Genomic DNA, 16,114 nt, shown 5'->3' on the forward strand with positions numbered 1-16,114 from the left:
TTGCCCAAGGTCACACAACTAGGTAGTTGCCAGAGCTATGAGTAAAACCTGACTACATCGACTTCCACTCTCATACTGATGGAGGCTGCCTCTGGTTGGGACCCTGGGGACTCTCTGCCCCATTCTTGAGCCATGTCAGTGGCTATGGTCCACCCTGAGTGTGCAGAGGCTGTGATGTGAGCCTAAACCCTCCACCTGCACTGCCAGACCTCCCAGGAAGAATAGTAGCGTTGAGGAGGTTTGATCAATAGATATTATGCAAATGCCTAGAGCAATAACATTCCCTTCCATTAGCAAGCTAACAGTCCCCATCAAGAGCCTGCCTGCATTCTGACAGTTTTATTTTTCGTGATTTGTCAGCCTGAAATCAGGGTCTGACTGATGCCCGTATGAAGCATAAAACGTATATGACTGGCAGAGGCCCAACTCCTTTTTCTCTGAATTAGAGGCCCTTTCTCTATGAGCTGGCAAGAGCTCTGTGTACATCAATTATATTTTTTGACTGAGAGCCTTGCTGAGCAGAACCAGGCAGTAAGCATTCCTGGAGCCACAATGAGCCTCATTTGTGATGCAGTCCCCATAGAAAGAAAACTTCGAGGCAGGGGTACCCAGATCCTTACCATCAATCCCCTCTTCATCTCCTCCCAGCTGTCACCCAGCTAAGGGATCCTGGAATCTGAGCATTCATTACACTTCTGATTGTAGTTGTACAAGAAAAATAACATTCTTCATCTTCTAAAACTGAAATTAATTTCATCTCTAAACTCTTACTCTGCTGGATGTCAAAATTTAATTGCAGTCAATTAAGTGTTTACCCTTCTCTTGTCTCTGTAGTCCTTTTAAAGTTCTAGAAAGCTTATTCAATATCAAGTCGTGTGTGTGTGTGTTGTGTCTGGTCCTTGGCATCACTCCTTATCTTCACTGACATCTACTGAAATGATGTCCCCAACCCCATCTTGCATTTGGTTGTCAGTAGATTAAAGTGGTCCCTCCCTTTTTTCCAACTGCAGGACTTCTTTAAGACATGGACTGTCTCTGCTCTGGGTTCCTGAGAATGCGTTCTCTGTCCCCACAACAGAATTTAGGTGCACAGACCATATAAGGCTGTTTCAAGCTCTCTGCCTGGGTACCCACATATGCATTTCTTCTCATTGTCAGTGCTACATGGAGGTGGAACCCAGTGCCTCACTCATTCCCTGGACTGTCTCTTGAGAAAGTGAGTAGAGGGAGTCACATATCTTCTTGCTCTTGAATTTCGCCAACTTGTTATTTCCCCTCCCATATCCTCTTCAACATTTGTCCTTTGATGGCTCAGGGCTCAGGGTCTGCTTCCCAGCAAGGCCCTGATGTTGAAGCTCCTGTCTCCTGCACATGCTCATCTCATCCTTTCCCATTGTTAGATCCACATAACCAGGCATTTCATTTTTCCTCCCAAATCATTTGAAACTCAAAGTCAAGAAGTAGACTATTTTGTTTTCATGTTCCTTTAATAAACCTTCATTGTAGCAGTAAAAACTTCGAAGTGGAGGATTGTGTAGTGATAGAAATTCTGAAGAGGGGGTGGAGAGAACACAATGATTAAGAAGCAAAAACTTTATACAGTTACATTAGGTACAATTTTCAATAACTTGCAGTCTTTCTCTACCAAGTTCCAGAGAAAATGACTGGTGCTTTCATTTTCTCAATGTTCCCAGTGTTGACACCTTCCTAGAAGTGCCCAGGGCAATTCCCAAGGATATTCTCCATGCATAGGAGAGAAGGAATTCGTTTAAATTAATGGGTGCTGTGGGGAGGTGATTTTCAAGGGATCTGAGGACCCCTAAGTGTCCCTGAGACCCTCGATCTATCAGGTCAAAATTATTTTCATAATAATACTGAGACTTTGCCTTTTTTCCTTTGAGAGGGTAACAGTCAGGAAGGCCAGTGGTTTCCAAACTGAGGAAATAGGCTGCAAGTGTCAGATATCTTTATCTCTCTCTTAAGCAGGAGGAAACAAACTAGCGATATTTTTTCTCTTCTCTATACAAATTTAAAAGAGATTTTTCTTAAAATACTGTGTTGCTGTAATGACACCTGGTTTCACCTGAAGTTAACTATTCTCAAACCTTGAGTTAACCAATGCATTTTTTTTATGGAAATGTTTGTCTTAAGCTATGTTAATATACTATGCATTTACCCCAAACTCTGTCTTCAAGTCTGTTCCACCTAATGGCTCAGAACCTACTTGACAAACCAAAATGTTATACTCAGACATTGTTCCCCTAATCTATGTAAACGAAACTATTTGTATGATAATCTGCCCTTCTACAAAATTCAAGTCAATCGTTTTATGGCCCGGGACTCGTCTGGTGCCAAGATTATGCCAAAATGCATCTTATGGATGAGGGGCCTGGTGCCATTCAGAGTTTTAAGACATTCCTTTCTTACATTAACAAACTGCTAGTGACTATATAACATCCAGCTGAAGACTAGCAGGGGAGTACTCTTTCTGCCCCCTTCTGATGTCTATGTCGGAAGCTTTCTCTATCTCCTTTATGCTTTAATAAAACTTTATTACACAAAAGCTCTGAGCGATCAAGCCTTGTCTCTGGCCCCGGATTGAATTCTTCTCCTCTGGAGGCCAAGTATCCCGGTGTCTTTTACGTGGTTCAGCAACAACCTTTCACTTTCATCTCTCATGAGTATACTATGACCTTTGAAAAGCTCCACTGTGCAAACATGAACATCTGTGTACACACAGAAACCAAATGTTCAGAAATTTCATATATTGAAAACATCAGAAAAACAATATTATGTAGCATCTAAAAATACATTAAAAGAAATAAAGCCGGGGATTATAAATTTGATTATATTAAAAAAAGTGACTCTCTAATTGACCAGGTATACTAAAAGAAGAACAAAATAAAACTTTTAAAAATGACAAAAAGTTATGTAAGAATTAAAATTAGTATCTTAATAAACATGATAAGTAGAGGATTGGAAACAGATGAAAAGAGAATCAGTAAGCTTAAAGAGAGATCTGAAGAAATCACATTGAAGGCAATAGATAGAGACAAAGAAGGAAATCAAATTTAAGAGATACAGTGAATATAAAGAGAATGTCTAATAAAAATCTCATGGCGTTCTAGGAGGAGGTGATAAAGAAAATGGAAAAGAGGCATTATTCAAAAAGATAGTGCCTAGGAGCTTTATATAATTAATGAAGGATGTCAGTCTCAGGTACAGCAAACCTGAGGAAGTCCCAGTTTTAAATATCTCATGCTGTTTTCAGACAATGTCACAGCTTTTGGAAGAGGAAATGGTTTCACAGAGATAATGACTGTTGTTTGGAATGACAAACCAAATGGAATGTTTATCATGAACACAACACCTGGGGATGGGGCTTCCTCATGGGACACCTAAAGTTGCAAACACAAAGAACTCGTAGGGATAATGGATCTGAGTCCAAGGCTAACACTAGGGAGAAGGCCTGGCAATTTAATTCACTTTGATGCCAGATGAAAAATCAGAGCTTCTTCCCATATCCTCTGATTTCCCTGTTCCTCTTACCCTGAGGTGTCCCCCCTACCCCTTGGGAGCAGGTGGTCAAACTGGACACAGGACTAGACATGTGAGTACTTGTTCTCAGGAAGGCAGAAAAAGGAAGCATCTAAAACATAAAAACCACACGCTGTTAAAATAAAAAATGATATAGACAAATGCTAACTAAAAGAAAGATGCTATAGCTAAACCAATATAAGATAAAATCCTTAAAAACATTACTAGAAACAATGAGAGTCACTGAATAGTGGTTGAAAAAGTTCAATTTACCAGGAAGATGTGTCAATTCTAAACCTGTTAAAATAAATAAGGTAAAAACTTGATAAAACTACAGGGAGAGACAGACAAATTCACCACCATTACTGCAGATTTTAGCAACTTATTTTAATTATTTACACATCAAGTAGATTTAAAAAATCACCAAGGAGAGAGGAAATTTGAATCACACAGGAAACAACCTTGACCTGATGTAAATAATTAATAATACTTCTCAAATCTGGAGAACACTATTTTTAAAGGCACATGGCACATTATAAAAATGTTGTGCATTACACCATATGTCAGGTTTCATCCAATTTCAAAAAGTCTAAAAGATAGAAGATATTAAGCTTAGGAAATAATCACAAAAACAAGTCCAGTACTCTTGAAAATTAAAGTTCTAAATAACAATTTGTCAAAATTGTTGAGAAAGAAATCATAATAGAAATTATAGGTTAATCATGAGATAGAAATGAAAATATTATCTATCAGAACTTGTGAGATAAGATTAAAGCATTCTTGACAAATACTTATAGTGCCTAAATGCCTATGACAGAAAAGAAGAAAATGTGAAAACAAATGATCTAAGTATCTAACTTAAGAACTTAAAAAAGCTAGGGGTGACGTTGTTGAAAATGACTGAGTGGGGAACCCCAACGCTCCATCATTCTAGCAGCTAATGCACTAGTGAAAACTGTCAGGATCAACTTGCACAGAACTCTGGGATTCAGTCAACAACTTATAACAACCAGGAGAAAGCCTAGTGAAGAAAGTGCATTGTGGTAAGAGAGTGCTACGGAATTTTAAGTTGCCCACTTGCCATCATCCACCCCCAGGTCAACAGGGGCCACAAAGATCCTGCACGCCTGGTGCAGCTTGCTAGTGCCACAGAGAATGACACGAACCTTACTTTCAAAGTGCTGTGATTGTGTGTTTTGACCTGTCTGTCTACTTCTAGGGGACTCCTCTCCATGGAAGAGAAGAATCCACGAACCATATTTTCTAGATTCTCCCTCCCCATGTGGTTCCAGGTTAGAGTTTTTCAATGAGAAATTTTAAAGGATAAGTGAAAAGAGGCCATTACTGTCAGCAGCCATAGAAGGCAGATTTATGAGCAACTGCAAGGCTTATAGCTTCTCGGAATTCTGAAAGAGCCTGCTTTGCTGCTGCAGTTGAGGCAATTGAGAGCTTTGCCACAGATCTTGAGAAAAGCTGCAGTTCCCCAAAGAACATTTAAGAACCACAAACTTTGGGGATATTTCTTTGATCTTCTGGCTTCAGTCTTCTTGACCTTCCCTTTTCAAACTCTGCTCACACTTAGGAAAGCACCAATTTATCTACTCAGTCCCCTGTTGTCACTGGGGACACTCAGTCGTGTCTGACTCTTTTGCGACCCCGTGGACTGTAGTCCGCTGAGATCCTCTGTCCATGGGATTTTCCAGGCAAAAATACTGGAGTGGGTTACCATTTCCTCCTCCAGGGCATCTTCCCAACCCAGGGATCAAACCAGCGTCTCCTGCATCTCCTGTTTGGCAGGCAGATTCTTTACTGCTAAGCCACAGGGAAAGCCCCTTCAGTCCCTTGATTCATATAATAATTAGAGTAACTCTGATTTCCAGACCAAATCCTGACTGATACAGATGGAAAAGAATCCAAATGGGATAGGTTTAGGGAGTGAAGATCAAGATTTAGTTTTGGACATGAATTGTTTGAGATATCTTTTTGCAGTGATGTATAGTAGAGAGTTGCATATTCAGGTTTAGAGGTCAGGAGCAAGGTCTAGTGTGGAGATATAAATAGGAGAGTTGTTGGCACATGGATAATATATACAGTTATGTATATGTGTGTGTGAAGTTATATATATGCCTCTGTGTGAACTCATTAGGGAAGTGGATGTGGATAGAGAAAAGTTCTGTGGGCCAACTTCTGGGACACCCAACACTAAAAGATCAGGTCAAAGATGAGGAATGAGGAAAGGAGACAAGGGAAGATAGACCAAGCGGTGGGTGATAAACCAGGAGAGTATGATGTTTTAGAAGGCAAGTTTGCAAAGTGTTTTGGGGAAGAGGGAGTGATTTACTACGTCAAATTCTGCTGAGAGGTCAATCGAGATGATTGAGAGATGAACATCGGTTATGCTTACCGAAAATATGGAAACTAAAGAAAAGTAGAAAGTTGGGAGAGAAGGAGGATCAGACTTTCTATCATCACCAAAATTAACAGTTATTTATGTTCATTTTTCTATGTGAGTCTTTAATTGTTTATATAGCTGGAATTTATGTAGCTATATAATTTTCTGTATTTCTTTTCATTTACTTAGAAGATTTTTCATTTTTATTACAAATTTATTACTAAAATTATTTTAATGGTACATTATATTCTTTGAGGAAATGTAACATATGTTATTTAACTATTCTTTCAGTGTTGGACATTTAATTTGTTTACAATTTTCTATCTTATAAATAGCTCTGCAAAATTTCTTTGCAAAAAGCTTTATCAGCAGTTTTATATGACTTCCTCAGGGTAGATTATGAAAACCTTAACCACTATTTCAAATAAATGAACATTTTTAGAGCTCTGTTTTGGGCTTTTGGAAATTAACTTATTTAGCATTACTTTTCACAGGACCCATGCCCTTTTCTCTGGATCTGGAGTTGAGAGCTTTCACTGTTTCTGCTATTCAGTTCAGTTCAGTCACTCAGTTGTGTCTGATTCTTTGCGACCCCATGGACTGCAGCAGGCCAGGCTTCCCTGTCCATCACCAGCTCCCAGAGCTTGCTCAAACTTATGTCCATTGAGTTGGTGATGCCATCCAACCATCTTGTCCTCTGTCATCCCCTTCTCCTCCTGCCTTCAATCTTTCCCAGCATCAGGGTCTTTTCTAATGAATCAGTTCTTCACATCAGGTGGCCAAAATATTGGATCTTCAGCTTCAGCATCAGTCCTTCCAATGAATATTCATGACTGATTTCCTTTAGGACTGACTGGTTGGATCTCCTTGCAGTCCAAGGGATTCTCAAGAGTCTTCTTCAACACCACAGTTCAAAAGCATCAATTCTTCAGAGCTCAGTTTTCTTTATAGTCCAACTCTCACATCCATACATGACTATGGAAAAAACCATAGCTTTGACTAGGCAAACCTTTGTTGGCAAAGTAATGTCTCTGCTTTTTAATATGCTGTCTAGGTTGGTCATAGCTTTTCTTTCAAGGAGCAAGTGTCTTTTAATTTTGTGGCCGCAGTCACTATCTTCAGTGATTTTGGAGCCCAAGAAAATAAAGTCTGTCACTGTTTCCACTGTTTCCCCATCTATTTGCCATGAAGTGGTGGTACCAGATTCCATGATCTTAGTTTTCTGGATATTGAGTTTTAAGCCAAATTTTTCACCATTTCCTGCTATTAAATTCTAATAATTGTTCATTTTATTTTTCAAAAGAAAGAAGGAAGGTTGGCATGGGTTATATAGGGATCATAGGTGTGGGATCCAAATATACATTCATTTATTTATCAAAATCAATGAAAAAGAAGAAAGGGACAGGGTCGTAGGATAAGAAATAAGAGGGATGACCTGCCATGAATGGCACAACAAGTTGGGATCGATTTTAGCTTTGATCTCCAGAATAGTCTTTTTTTTCTGAAACCTCCAGGGCCTCCCCGTGAAGCACGGCCATCTCTGCCTCCAGACATGGCTATGAGTGAAGACCGGGAAGGGAACCCTATAAACCATGGATTATTCCTGTGAATCACCAAACCCTGGTGAGGCTCAGGGAGATGAAAATCAGAGACTCGCTGAGGTTTTACTGGTCATCTGTTGGTTTTGCTTATCCTACATATAGTAGTATTTCTTCTCATGGTGACAATATCTCAATTATCTTTTCCTGAACCAGTCTTAATCCACATGATTTATATGGTGTTGACTCCCTGCCAGGGACTCATGACCCAATGAGGGTTATCTACCCCATGGTCACAGTGATTGTTTCCTATTGTTGGGAAGCCCAGTGTTGAGGCTAACGCAAGCCTAATGCTTCTGGGATTCCTTGTGGAGAGATTTTACCTGGGAGAAACATCTTCTCAGAGAAAAATACGACCACTAAATGAGAGAACAAGCAAGAGAAAAACAGATAAGACCAATAAGAGATGACAGACAAGACATTTGCAGGTAGACATGGGTTTTCAAGACTGAGATCTAAGAACTTCATAGCCATATAGACCAGTTTTCTGAGAAACAGTGTCCTCTGGTGAACTATTCCATCTCGGTCTTAAAAAAAGGAAATGATAAATCTAATCGCAGGTAGGAGCAAAATCTTCATAATAAGATGTTGCTGTTTCAATATCTAGATTCCCCTTTAGAACAGGCACCTATAGTCAACTTTTCTTGTAACTTTTGAAAGAATATAATTTTCCTGAAACTACCAAGGAATTATTTTTCAAATTATATAAGCTTTCTTTGCTAATTGCCACCCCAAGTTTGTAGATTTGTAGAGCATGTTAGGTTTTGAAGAGACTACATTTTGCAATGTATTCAAAGTTTGAAATGTGTTCGAGAAGTTCTCTATATTTTCTGTCTTAACAAGTGCCACCCAGTCCTCCAAGCTGTCCATGTCTAACCGTGAGGTTAGACATTTCCTATTCTTCCATTTTCATCTGTCAGCCATCATGGAGGTCTATCTCCTAAATGTTTTTTTAGTATATCCATGTCAGTTGCCACTGTGTAGTTCAGAGCAGCATTCTCAGTTCTTATCTTACATCAGAATCACCTGGGGAACTTAAAAATATAGTAATGCCCAGAAACCACCCGCAGATATTCTCAACATATTTTCAGCACCTACTATTTAAAGCCTTAATGGTACTTTTGTTGTGCATGGATTCCTGTACAAGCACCTACTAACACTCTTAAGTTAACCACCATTTTGTTATCCATTTATTTTATCTTTAACAAGATGAGCAGTTTTTGAATGGGGCAATCATTAAAACAGGAATCTGTAGTTTCCAAAGCTCTCCAGCTGACTCTCTGATTCAACTAGGGTTGAGGACCACTGGGTTTGGGATCCTTATCATCTTTTTAGGAGTATGAAAATAGTCTCCTAAGCTGTCACCTTGACTCTTCCAGTCTAGTTTCTTATCGATCTGTCCTCCACCAATCTGTCTATCCATTCCCATAGGGATCATTCAGTGAAATTGGTGTCCAGGAGAACCAATCTGATTTCATCGCTCCTATGGTTGTGAGCCTTCTGTCTCTAACCCCCAGGCGTGGCTTGAAACTCAACCTCATGGTCGGCTTCCCATCTTCCATCTCCTCAATATCATCTCCTGTGACTTTGCCCTCCCAGTTTGGTCTATAGCAGTACCAAAGTACTGCTATTTGATACTCCAAAGGAGAAATATCTCAAGTCAGTTGTGAAACTTCATTTTCTTGAATGTCAGATGATTTCTTTCTATAACTAAAAAATTTGTGACTTCCATGACTCTATAAATGCAGGACTAAGGTAATTTAAATAGCAATTATATAGTATATTTTGTCATGAAAATAATCTCCACACAATATTGTATTACATCTCTACAGTAACACTAACCAAGAATGATGAATGATGTTAATTATTCCCATAGAAACCACATTTTTACAGAGGTGTGTGATTAAGGAGCCCTCTCTTCACAAAGGCCTATTATCCACATTCTTCAAATAAAAAATATATTTTTAAAATTTCCAGCCAACTTCTATTTTTCAGCATATACTGTTTAAAGCCTTAACAATACTTTTGCTGTGCGTGGGTTCCTGTATAGTCAAACACCTACTAACACTGTTAAGTTAACCGCAATTTTATCTTCCATTTATTTTATCTCTAGCTGGATGAGCAGTTTTTAAATTGGGTGATCATTAAAAGTATCATGAATCATCTTACCTCTTTCTAAATGTTGTGCTTGTTATCATTCATACTTGAACAGATACATGAGTTAATATTTCTCTTCTTTGTCATTTATCTACGACTTCTTTTTTCTGTCCAAAAACTGTTAATCCCTCACTCGTTTATTGTCATCTCTGTTGGCAGTTAGTACAAAAAAGTAGTCTGTGGCTACTTTTCACAAAATAACAGCGTTGTATTATAAGTGTGCATGTGTATGTACTGACAGATACACAAAAAGACGTCTAACAGAGCTGTGACTGCTGGGCCTGTAGCTAACCTCAGGCCACTGGTTTAGTGACGTTTCTTCACACTACCCTTAAAGGAGGGGTGAGCCCAGTCCAGCCTCAGTGAGATTAAAATCCATAAAATGTCATAGACCTCTGGTATGGACACCAGAATAGCCCAGAAGTGACCCTAAGATTCCGTTACAGATAAACTGAATAGCCTCACCTGGAAATTCTCTCTGACTTGCACCAGTGTGACAGCAGTGGGTTTTCCTCAGGTCAAGAGGCGGGGCTACACCTGGCAGCTGGCTTTCCTAAGTAACTGACCTCTACACCACATGGCCCCGTGCTCAAGTGGTCCTTTTCCTGCCACTGACCGTGCCCTACCTGCAGCTGATAACCTTGCTCCGTCTCTTGGTAAATAAGAAAGGTGAGCAACTGGGGAAGCTGGGTCCCTCCCCCAGAAAGTACCCTGTGGCCTGTCCCAGCACTCCCTAGGGTAAGACATTAGAGAAATGTGCTCTTTTTCCTAACCCTCGCTATGCAAGTTGCATCAAAAACTCTTTCTTTTACCCTTAACCAGTGAGGTGAACCCCATCCTGAGCCCTATTACCTGATAGGCTTTCAGTGTCAACTGTGAATTCTGGAAACTGAGAATCCAAAGTGTTACATGCTTTTATTATGACACTGCGGTGCCCCATGTTATCCTATACCCTCTCCTTGCACATTCTATTCCCCCTACAATCCCTGCCTCTACTGGCCACCTGGAAAGCTTCTGCTGGGACTTCAAGATCTGTCTGTGCAGAACTTACTCTTATCCCCTGGCCTACATACAAAGCAGAGAAAAACATCACCCCCTCCTCTGTGTGATCAAAGTAGCAACAGACCTAGGCAGTTCTCAGTACTGGGGCATTGGACTGACCCACCCTGGGAGCCAGAGATTTACAAGTATTTATTTTCTATGTACAGTTACTTTTTTTTATTACATAAGTAATATGCAATGATAAAAAATTTGAAAGTGTCAAAAAGGAAAATATGACCCACAGACAAACACTTTCTAACATTTTGTTGGTACTTTTTCAGATTTTAATAGAAATGGCCTGATGCAGTATCAATTTCTTGAAACCTACTTTATTAATAGGCAGACACAGTAGCTCATTGTTATTATTTTTTGCATTTATTTAATTCATGACATTCAACATTTAAACAGACATAGTGCTGAACTTCATTTTCTTTTTGTGCCTTTCCTATTCATATATTTGTGTTTATTTTTCTATAAGTACTTTATTAATAATTTGTAGGAAGTCCTTATTTAGTGAGTATATCAACTCTTTATCAGCTATGCAAATACTACTTATATTGTAAATATTTAAATTGGTTTATAATTTTATTTTTTTAATTTTAACTTTAACTTTTTAAAAAAGTTTTATGTTTTATATTTTTAAATTCAAATCTGTTAGTCTTCCTTAATAATTTCTACCTTGATATCATACTTAAGAAAAATCTTTCTCCATCTCAATTTTTGACACTTTTTCCTAAAAATAACTTCATGTTTATATTGGAATTTTTAACTTATTTTAATCTTTATCTTAGTATAGTTTCCTCCTTTCTTCCTTTCCTGTCTTCATTCCTCTAGCAGATGTCTTTCATGCACCCATTCTGTTCAGGCACTCAATTTCTTGGTGCTGAGGAAATAGCAATATACAAAGATGAGATAGTTCCTATCTATCTTCATGGAGTTAACATTCAAATAAGAAAAATAAATAATAAATACAAAATCCAAATAATATAGATTATAATGTCACAGAGGGATAAGTGCTATAAAAATATTAGGAGGGGTATTGATATTGAATGAAGTGGGGTGTGTCATATAAATAAGCCAAAGAGAGTCGCTGTATATTAGCTCTTAGATTGCTTGTTTCTTCATTGCAGGATGAGATCTAGTAGCTCAAAAGCCCACTGGCACCAAACACCAAGATTTTATTACACTCAATTATTTTAAATATAGCCCAAAGAAACAGAGTTTTAGCCACTGACAGCCATTGACAGACTGTGCCCAACATCTGTTAGCTTTACAGCCATAGATATTGGCATAGGCTGTAAAGACCTCAAGCAGATGTCAGCTTCACAACTCCCTGACCCAGACTCCCACCTATGCTGCAGAATGACATCATCTGGACTCATAAACCCCGGTCTGATCCCACTCTCCCCTTCTTCCCTCCCCTTCTGAGCAGTAATCCCTGTACCATAGCCACTGGACAGTTTATGACTGTGAGGGACTTCCTCATGAGGCACTCTTGTCAAAGGGGTATCTATTAAATAAGGCTTTTGTGTGTTATTGGCCCCTTGTGCTCACATCTTTTGCATTGATTAGCCCCCAAATCCCTCAAACCCTCTGCAGGGTGCTATTTTATTGATAGTTAGGAAGACCAAGGAAGACCTCACCATGGAGGGAGCATTAAACAGAGACCAGGAATAGCTTTGGGGGAAGGTTTCAGGTCAGAGGGCAGAGTACGTCGAGACGGCCGCAGGCAGCACAGAGTAAGTGCCAATAGGCTGGAACACACATCCTGTTCTGTTTATTCAGCCAGGTTTCTTTCCTCCTGTTCATTTCAAAAGCATTTTTATTATTTCCTAAAGGCCCAAGTATCTTTGATTTGTTCCTGGCCTTTCATTCTGTTCCTTCACTTTTGAATCTTAAGCCAACACAGCCTCATTCCAAGATGAGCAGTTTCATGTTACTTATTGTTTTCCTTCTGATGAATGTCTTGGAAAATATCAAGAATGTGTGTTTCCAGATGTGCTTTAAAATAGTATCTGCTAGTTTTAAAATTAGAAATTCAGTTGGAGTCTTCATCTGAATTGCATGGAACTACAATTTTAATTGCAATCTTTACATTGTGGGGTTTCGGACCAGAAATGTTGAATGGCTTTTAAATTTTAAAAACGTCACTGAGTAAAATTCTGTAATTTTCTTCATATAAGTAACTACATTTATTTTAAAGTGTATTCATATGCATTTTGTGTTATGACTGCTATTGAAAATTCAAATTTTAGGTTTTTATTATATTTTTAATAGGTTATTGCTAGTATATAGAAAAGCTAATTGCTTTTTCTTTGGTGGAGTAAGGGTGCTTTAATGATCTTTCTGTGAGTATATATATGCTATTGTACAAGAAATTTCTTTTGACAATGATAAAGGTCAGAAAACCAAACGTACAGCAACCATTACCAAGGGAACAAGGGAATAATAATAGTGATAAGGTCAGGAGATAATCCGTATCTCAAGAAAGAGGATCGAGACTAACTAGTTTTGTCGTAAGGAGAATATTTACTGAAGGAGACCCGAGCCTGTCTCATCCCATGACTTCAGTCCTGGGAGCGGCTTGCCATTCCACTGATAAGGAACAGAGGTTTTATGAGAAACAGCACGTGGGAATCCTCCTGTTAAACATTCCCTGACAATTTGAGGATTTATTAGAAACAGCGCTTAGGAATCCTCCTGTTAAACATCCCCTGATATGTGAGTAGTTGTTCTTCTACATTGTATGTTATTTTTTTTTTTATAAATTTATTTATTTTAGTTGGGGGCCAATTACTTTACAATATTGTAATAGTCCTTGCCATACATTGACATGAATCAGCCATGGGTTCACATGTGTTCCCCCTCCTGGACCCCCCACCCACCTCCCTCCCCATCCCATCCCTCCGGGTCATCCCATTGCCCCAGCCCTGAGCCCTTGTCTCATGCATCGAAAATTCAAATTTTAGGTTTTTATTATATTTTTTAATAGGTTATTGCTAGTATATAGAAAAGCTAATTGCTTTTTATATTTGTTGGTTTTATAATCAGCCACTTTAATTAAATCTCTTACTAAGACCAATGATTTTTTTGTGTTTCCTTCTAAAATAGTCACATCATTTGCAAACAGATAATTTCACTCATTTTTTCACTTACACCATTTATTCTGTTGTCTTCTTATTGGATTGCATTAGCTAAATTCCTTAGAGGGTTTCCTTTTAAATTACAGAGTCCTTGTATGTAGTCACTGATTTTTCTATCAAAGGTTGGTATATTTTTTTTTTAATGTTTAGATTTTGTAAAGTTTAGGGATATACCTTTTCAGTGGGATACGATATAGTTTGTTTCTTTTATTCACGAGAAGATGGAAATTTTAGGACATACAGAGGCAAACAGAGTTCAGTCAATGGGTTTTGCTCCTTCTCTATTCCTTCTCAAGTGGGAGTCTCCAGAAACCCCCGCACTGCCACAACTCCAGGGCAGGTGAGACACTTGAATAGTCTGGACCCTGGGGCTGACAAGGCTCACAGGGAGAGGATGATGTGCTCGGAGGGTTTTACTCAGACCTGAGCCTCCAATGGGGGAAATAGGTAATGGTTCTTGCAAAGGGTAGGGGTTAAGACACCTACCTTACTTGGCATTTGTTACAATCAATGAACCTACACTGACACACCATTCTCATCCAAAGTCTGTGGTTTACATTAAGGTTCATTCTTGATGTACATTCTATGGGTTTTGATAAATGTGTATAATGATGTCTACCATTGCAGTATCGTACAGAGTAGTTTCACTGCTCTAAAACCCCCTACACTCTGCCTGTTCATCCCTCCCTCTCTCCTAACCCCTAGCAACCACTGATCTTTTTACTCTTTCTAGTTTAATTTTAGAATAGAATAATTTTAGAATGGTTTTATCTTTTCCAACATATCATATAGTTGAATTCATACAATACGTAGCCTTTTCAGATTGTCTTCTTTTACTTTAAGTTTCTTCCATGTCTTTTTATAGCTTGATAGCTCATTTCTTTTAGCACTGAATGGTATGCCATTATATAGGTGTTCCACAGTTTGCTTATTCATTCACCTACTGAGGGACATCTTGCTTGCATTCAAGTTTTGGCAATTATGAATAAAGCTGTTATAAAAATCCATGTGCTATTTTTTGGTATGGACATAAATTTTCAGCTCTCTTGTGTAAATACCAAGGAGTTCAGTTGCTGGACTGTGTGGTAAGAGTATGTTTAGTTTTGTAAGAAACTACTATAGTGTCATCAAAGTGGCTGTACGATTTTGCATTCCCACCAGTAATGAATGAGAGTTCCTGTTATTCCACATCCTCACTAACATTTGATATTATCTGTGTTCTGGATTTTGGCCATCCTAATAAGTGTGTAGCAGTATCTCATTGTTTTAATTTACAATTCCATAATGACAAATGGGGAACATGCTTTTTTTGCCATCTGTATATCTTCCTGAGTGAAGTGTCTATTCAAATCTTTTGTCCATTTTTTAAATCAGGTTGTTTGTTTTCTTACTGTTAAGTTTTAAGAGTTCTTTGTATTCTGGTTAGCAGTCTTTTATCGGATGTGTCTTGTGGCCTGTCTGTGGCTTGTCTTCCCATTCTCTTGACTGACTTCCTTTTTATTTACAAGCTGGTGCCAACAATTAGCTAGCATGGTGCACTGAACAATCTCTTCACTGGGTTTTGCCTACATTTTGGGGACAACTGTTCTCTTCACTGCATAAACAGTTCTGTATGAGGGTTCTGATTACAAGTACAGGCTTGGGGATGTGTTATTGGGCTTCCCAGGTGGCCACTAGTAGTAAAGAACCTGCCTACCAATGCAAGAAACATAAGCGATGCACATTTGATCCCTGGGTTGGGAAGATCCCCTGGAGGAGGGCATGGCAACCCATTCCAGTATTCTTGCCTGGAGAGTCCCATGGAGGGCTACAGTCCATAGGTTCGCAAAGAGTTGAATTCGACTGAAGCAACTTAGCATTAACACATGCATCCTGAGTTTAACTTGATTCTACAGTCGTGTCTGACTCAGTCCATGGGGTCACAAAGAGTCAGATACAACTGAGCAAAGGTTCATGCATGAGGTGTGTTGCCTCGATAACTTACTTAATCTCTCTGTTCTCAGTACCCTCCGTAGCAAATGGAGATCAAACCAACACTCATCCTAGAGGGTGGCTGTCAGGATGTGTTTTGCTGTGCTCAGTTGCTCAGTTGTGTCTGACTCTTTGTGACCCCATGGACTGTGGTCCTCCAGGCTCCTCTGTCCATGGGATTTTTCCAGGCTGTCAGGATAGAATGAGTCAATTCCAGTTTGGAATTTGGCACAGTTGATGGGACATAGAAAATTCTCCAAAAGTGTTATTATGGG

At 38.9% G+C, this 16,114-nt stretch overlaps 2 protein-coding genes across 5 annotated transcripts in view; one reads left to right on the forward strand and one right to left on the reverse strand.

Annotated features, from left to right (window-relative positions):
• Positions 1-7,647, forward strand: part of DPY19L1 (dpy-19 like C-mannosyltransferase 1) — a 236,060-nt gene extending 228,413 nt beyond the window's left edge. The window contains exon 32 of the transcript XR_014066788.1: positions 7,444-7,647. The gene's annotated coding sequence lies outside the window, so the exon portion shown is untranslated. The remainder of the gene's footprint in view (positions 1-7,443) is intronic.
• Positions 1-16,114, reverse strand: part of NPSR1 (neuropeptide S receptor 1) — a 151,102-nt gene that overhangs the window by 67,718 nt on the left and 67,270 nt on the right. The window lies entirely within an intron of this gene.

The sequence above is a fragment of the Giraffa tippelskirchi genome, chromosome 10 (assembly GCF_054371585.1).
Source record: "Giraffa tippelskirchi isolate mGirTip1 chromosome 10, T2T-mGirTip1v1.2.pri, whole genome shotgun sequence".
Taxonomy (NCBI): domain Eukaryota; kingdom Metazoa; phylum Chordata; class Mammalia; order Artiodactyla; family Giraffidae; genus Giraffa; species Giraffa tippelskirchi.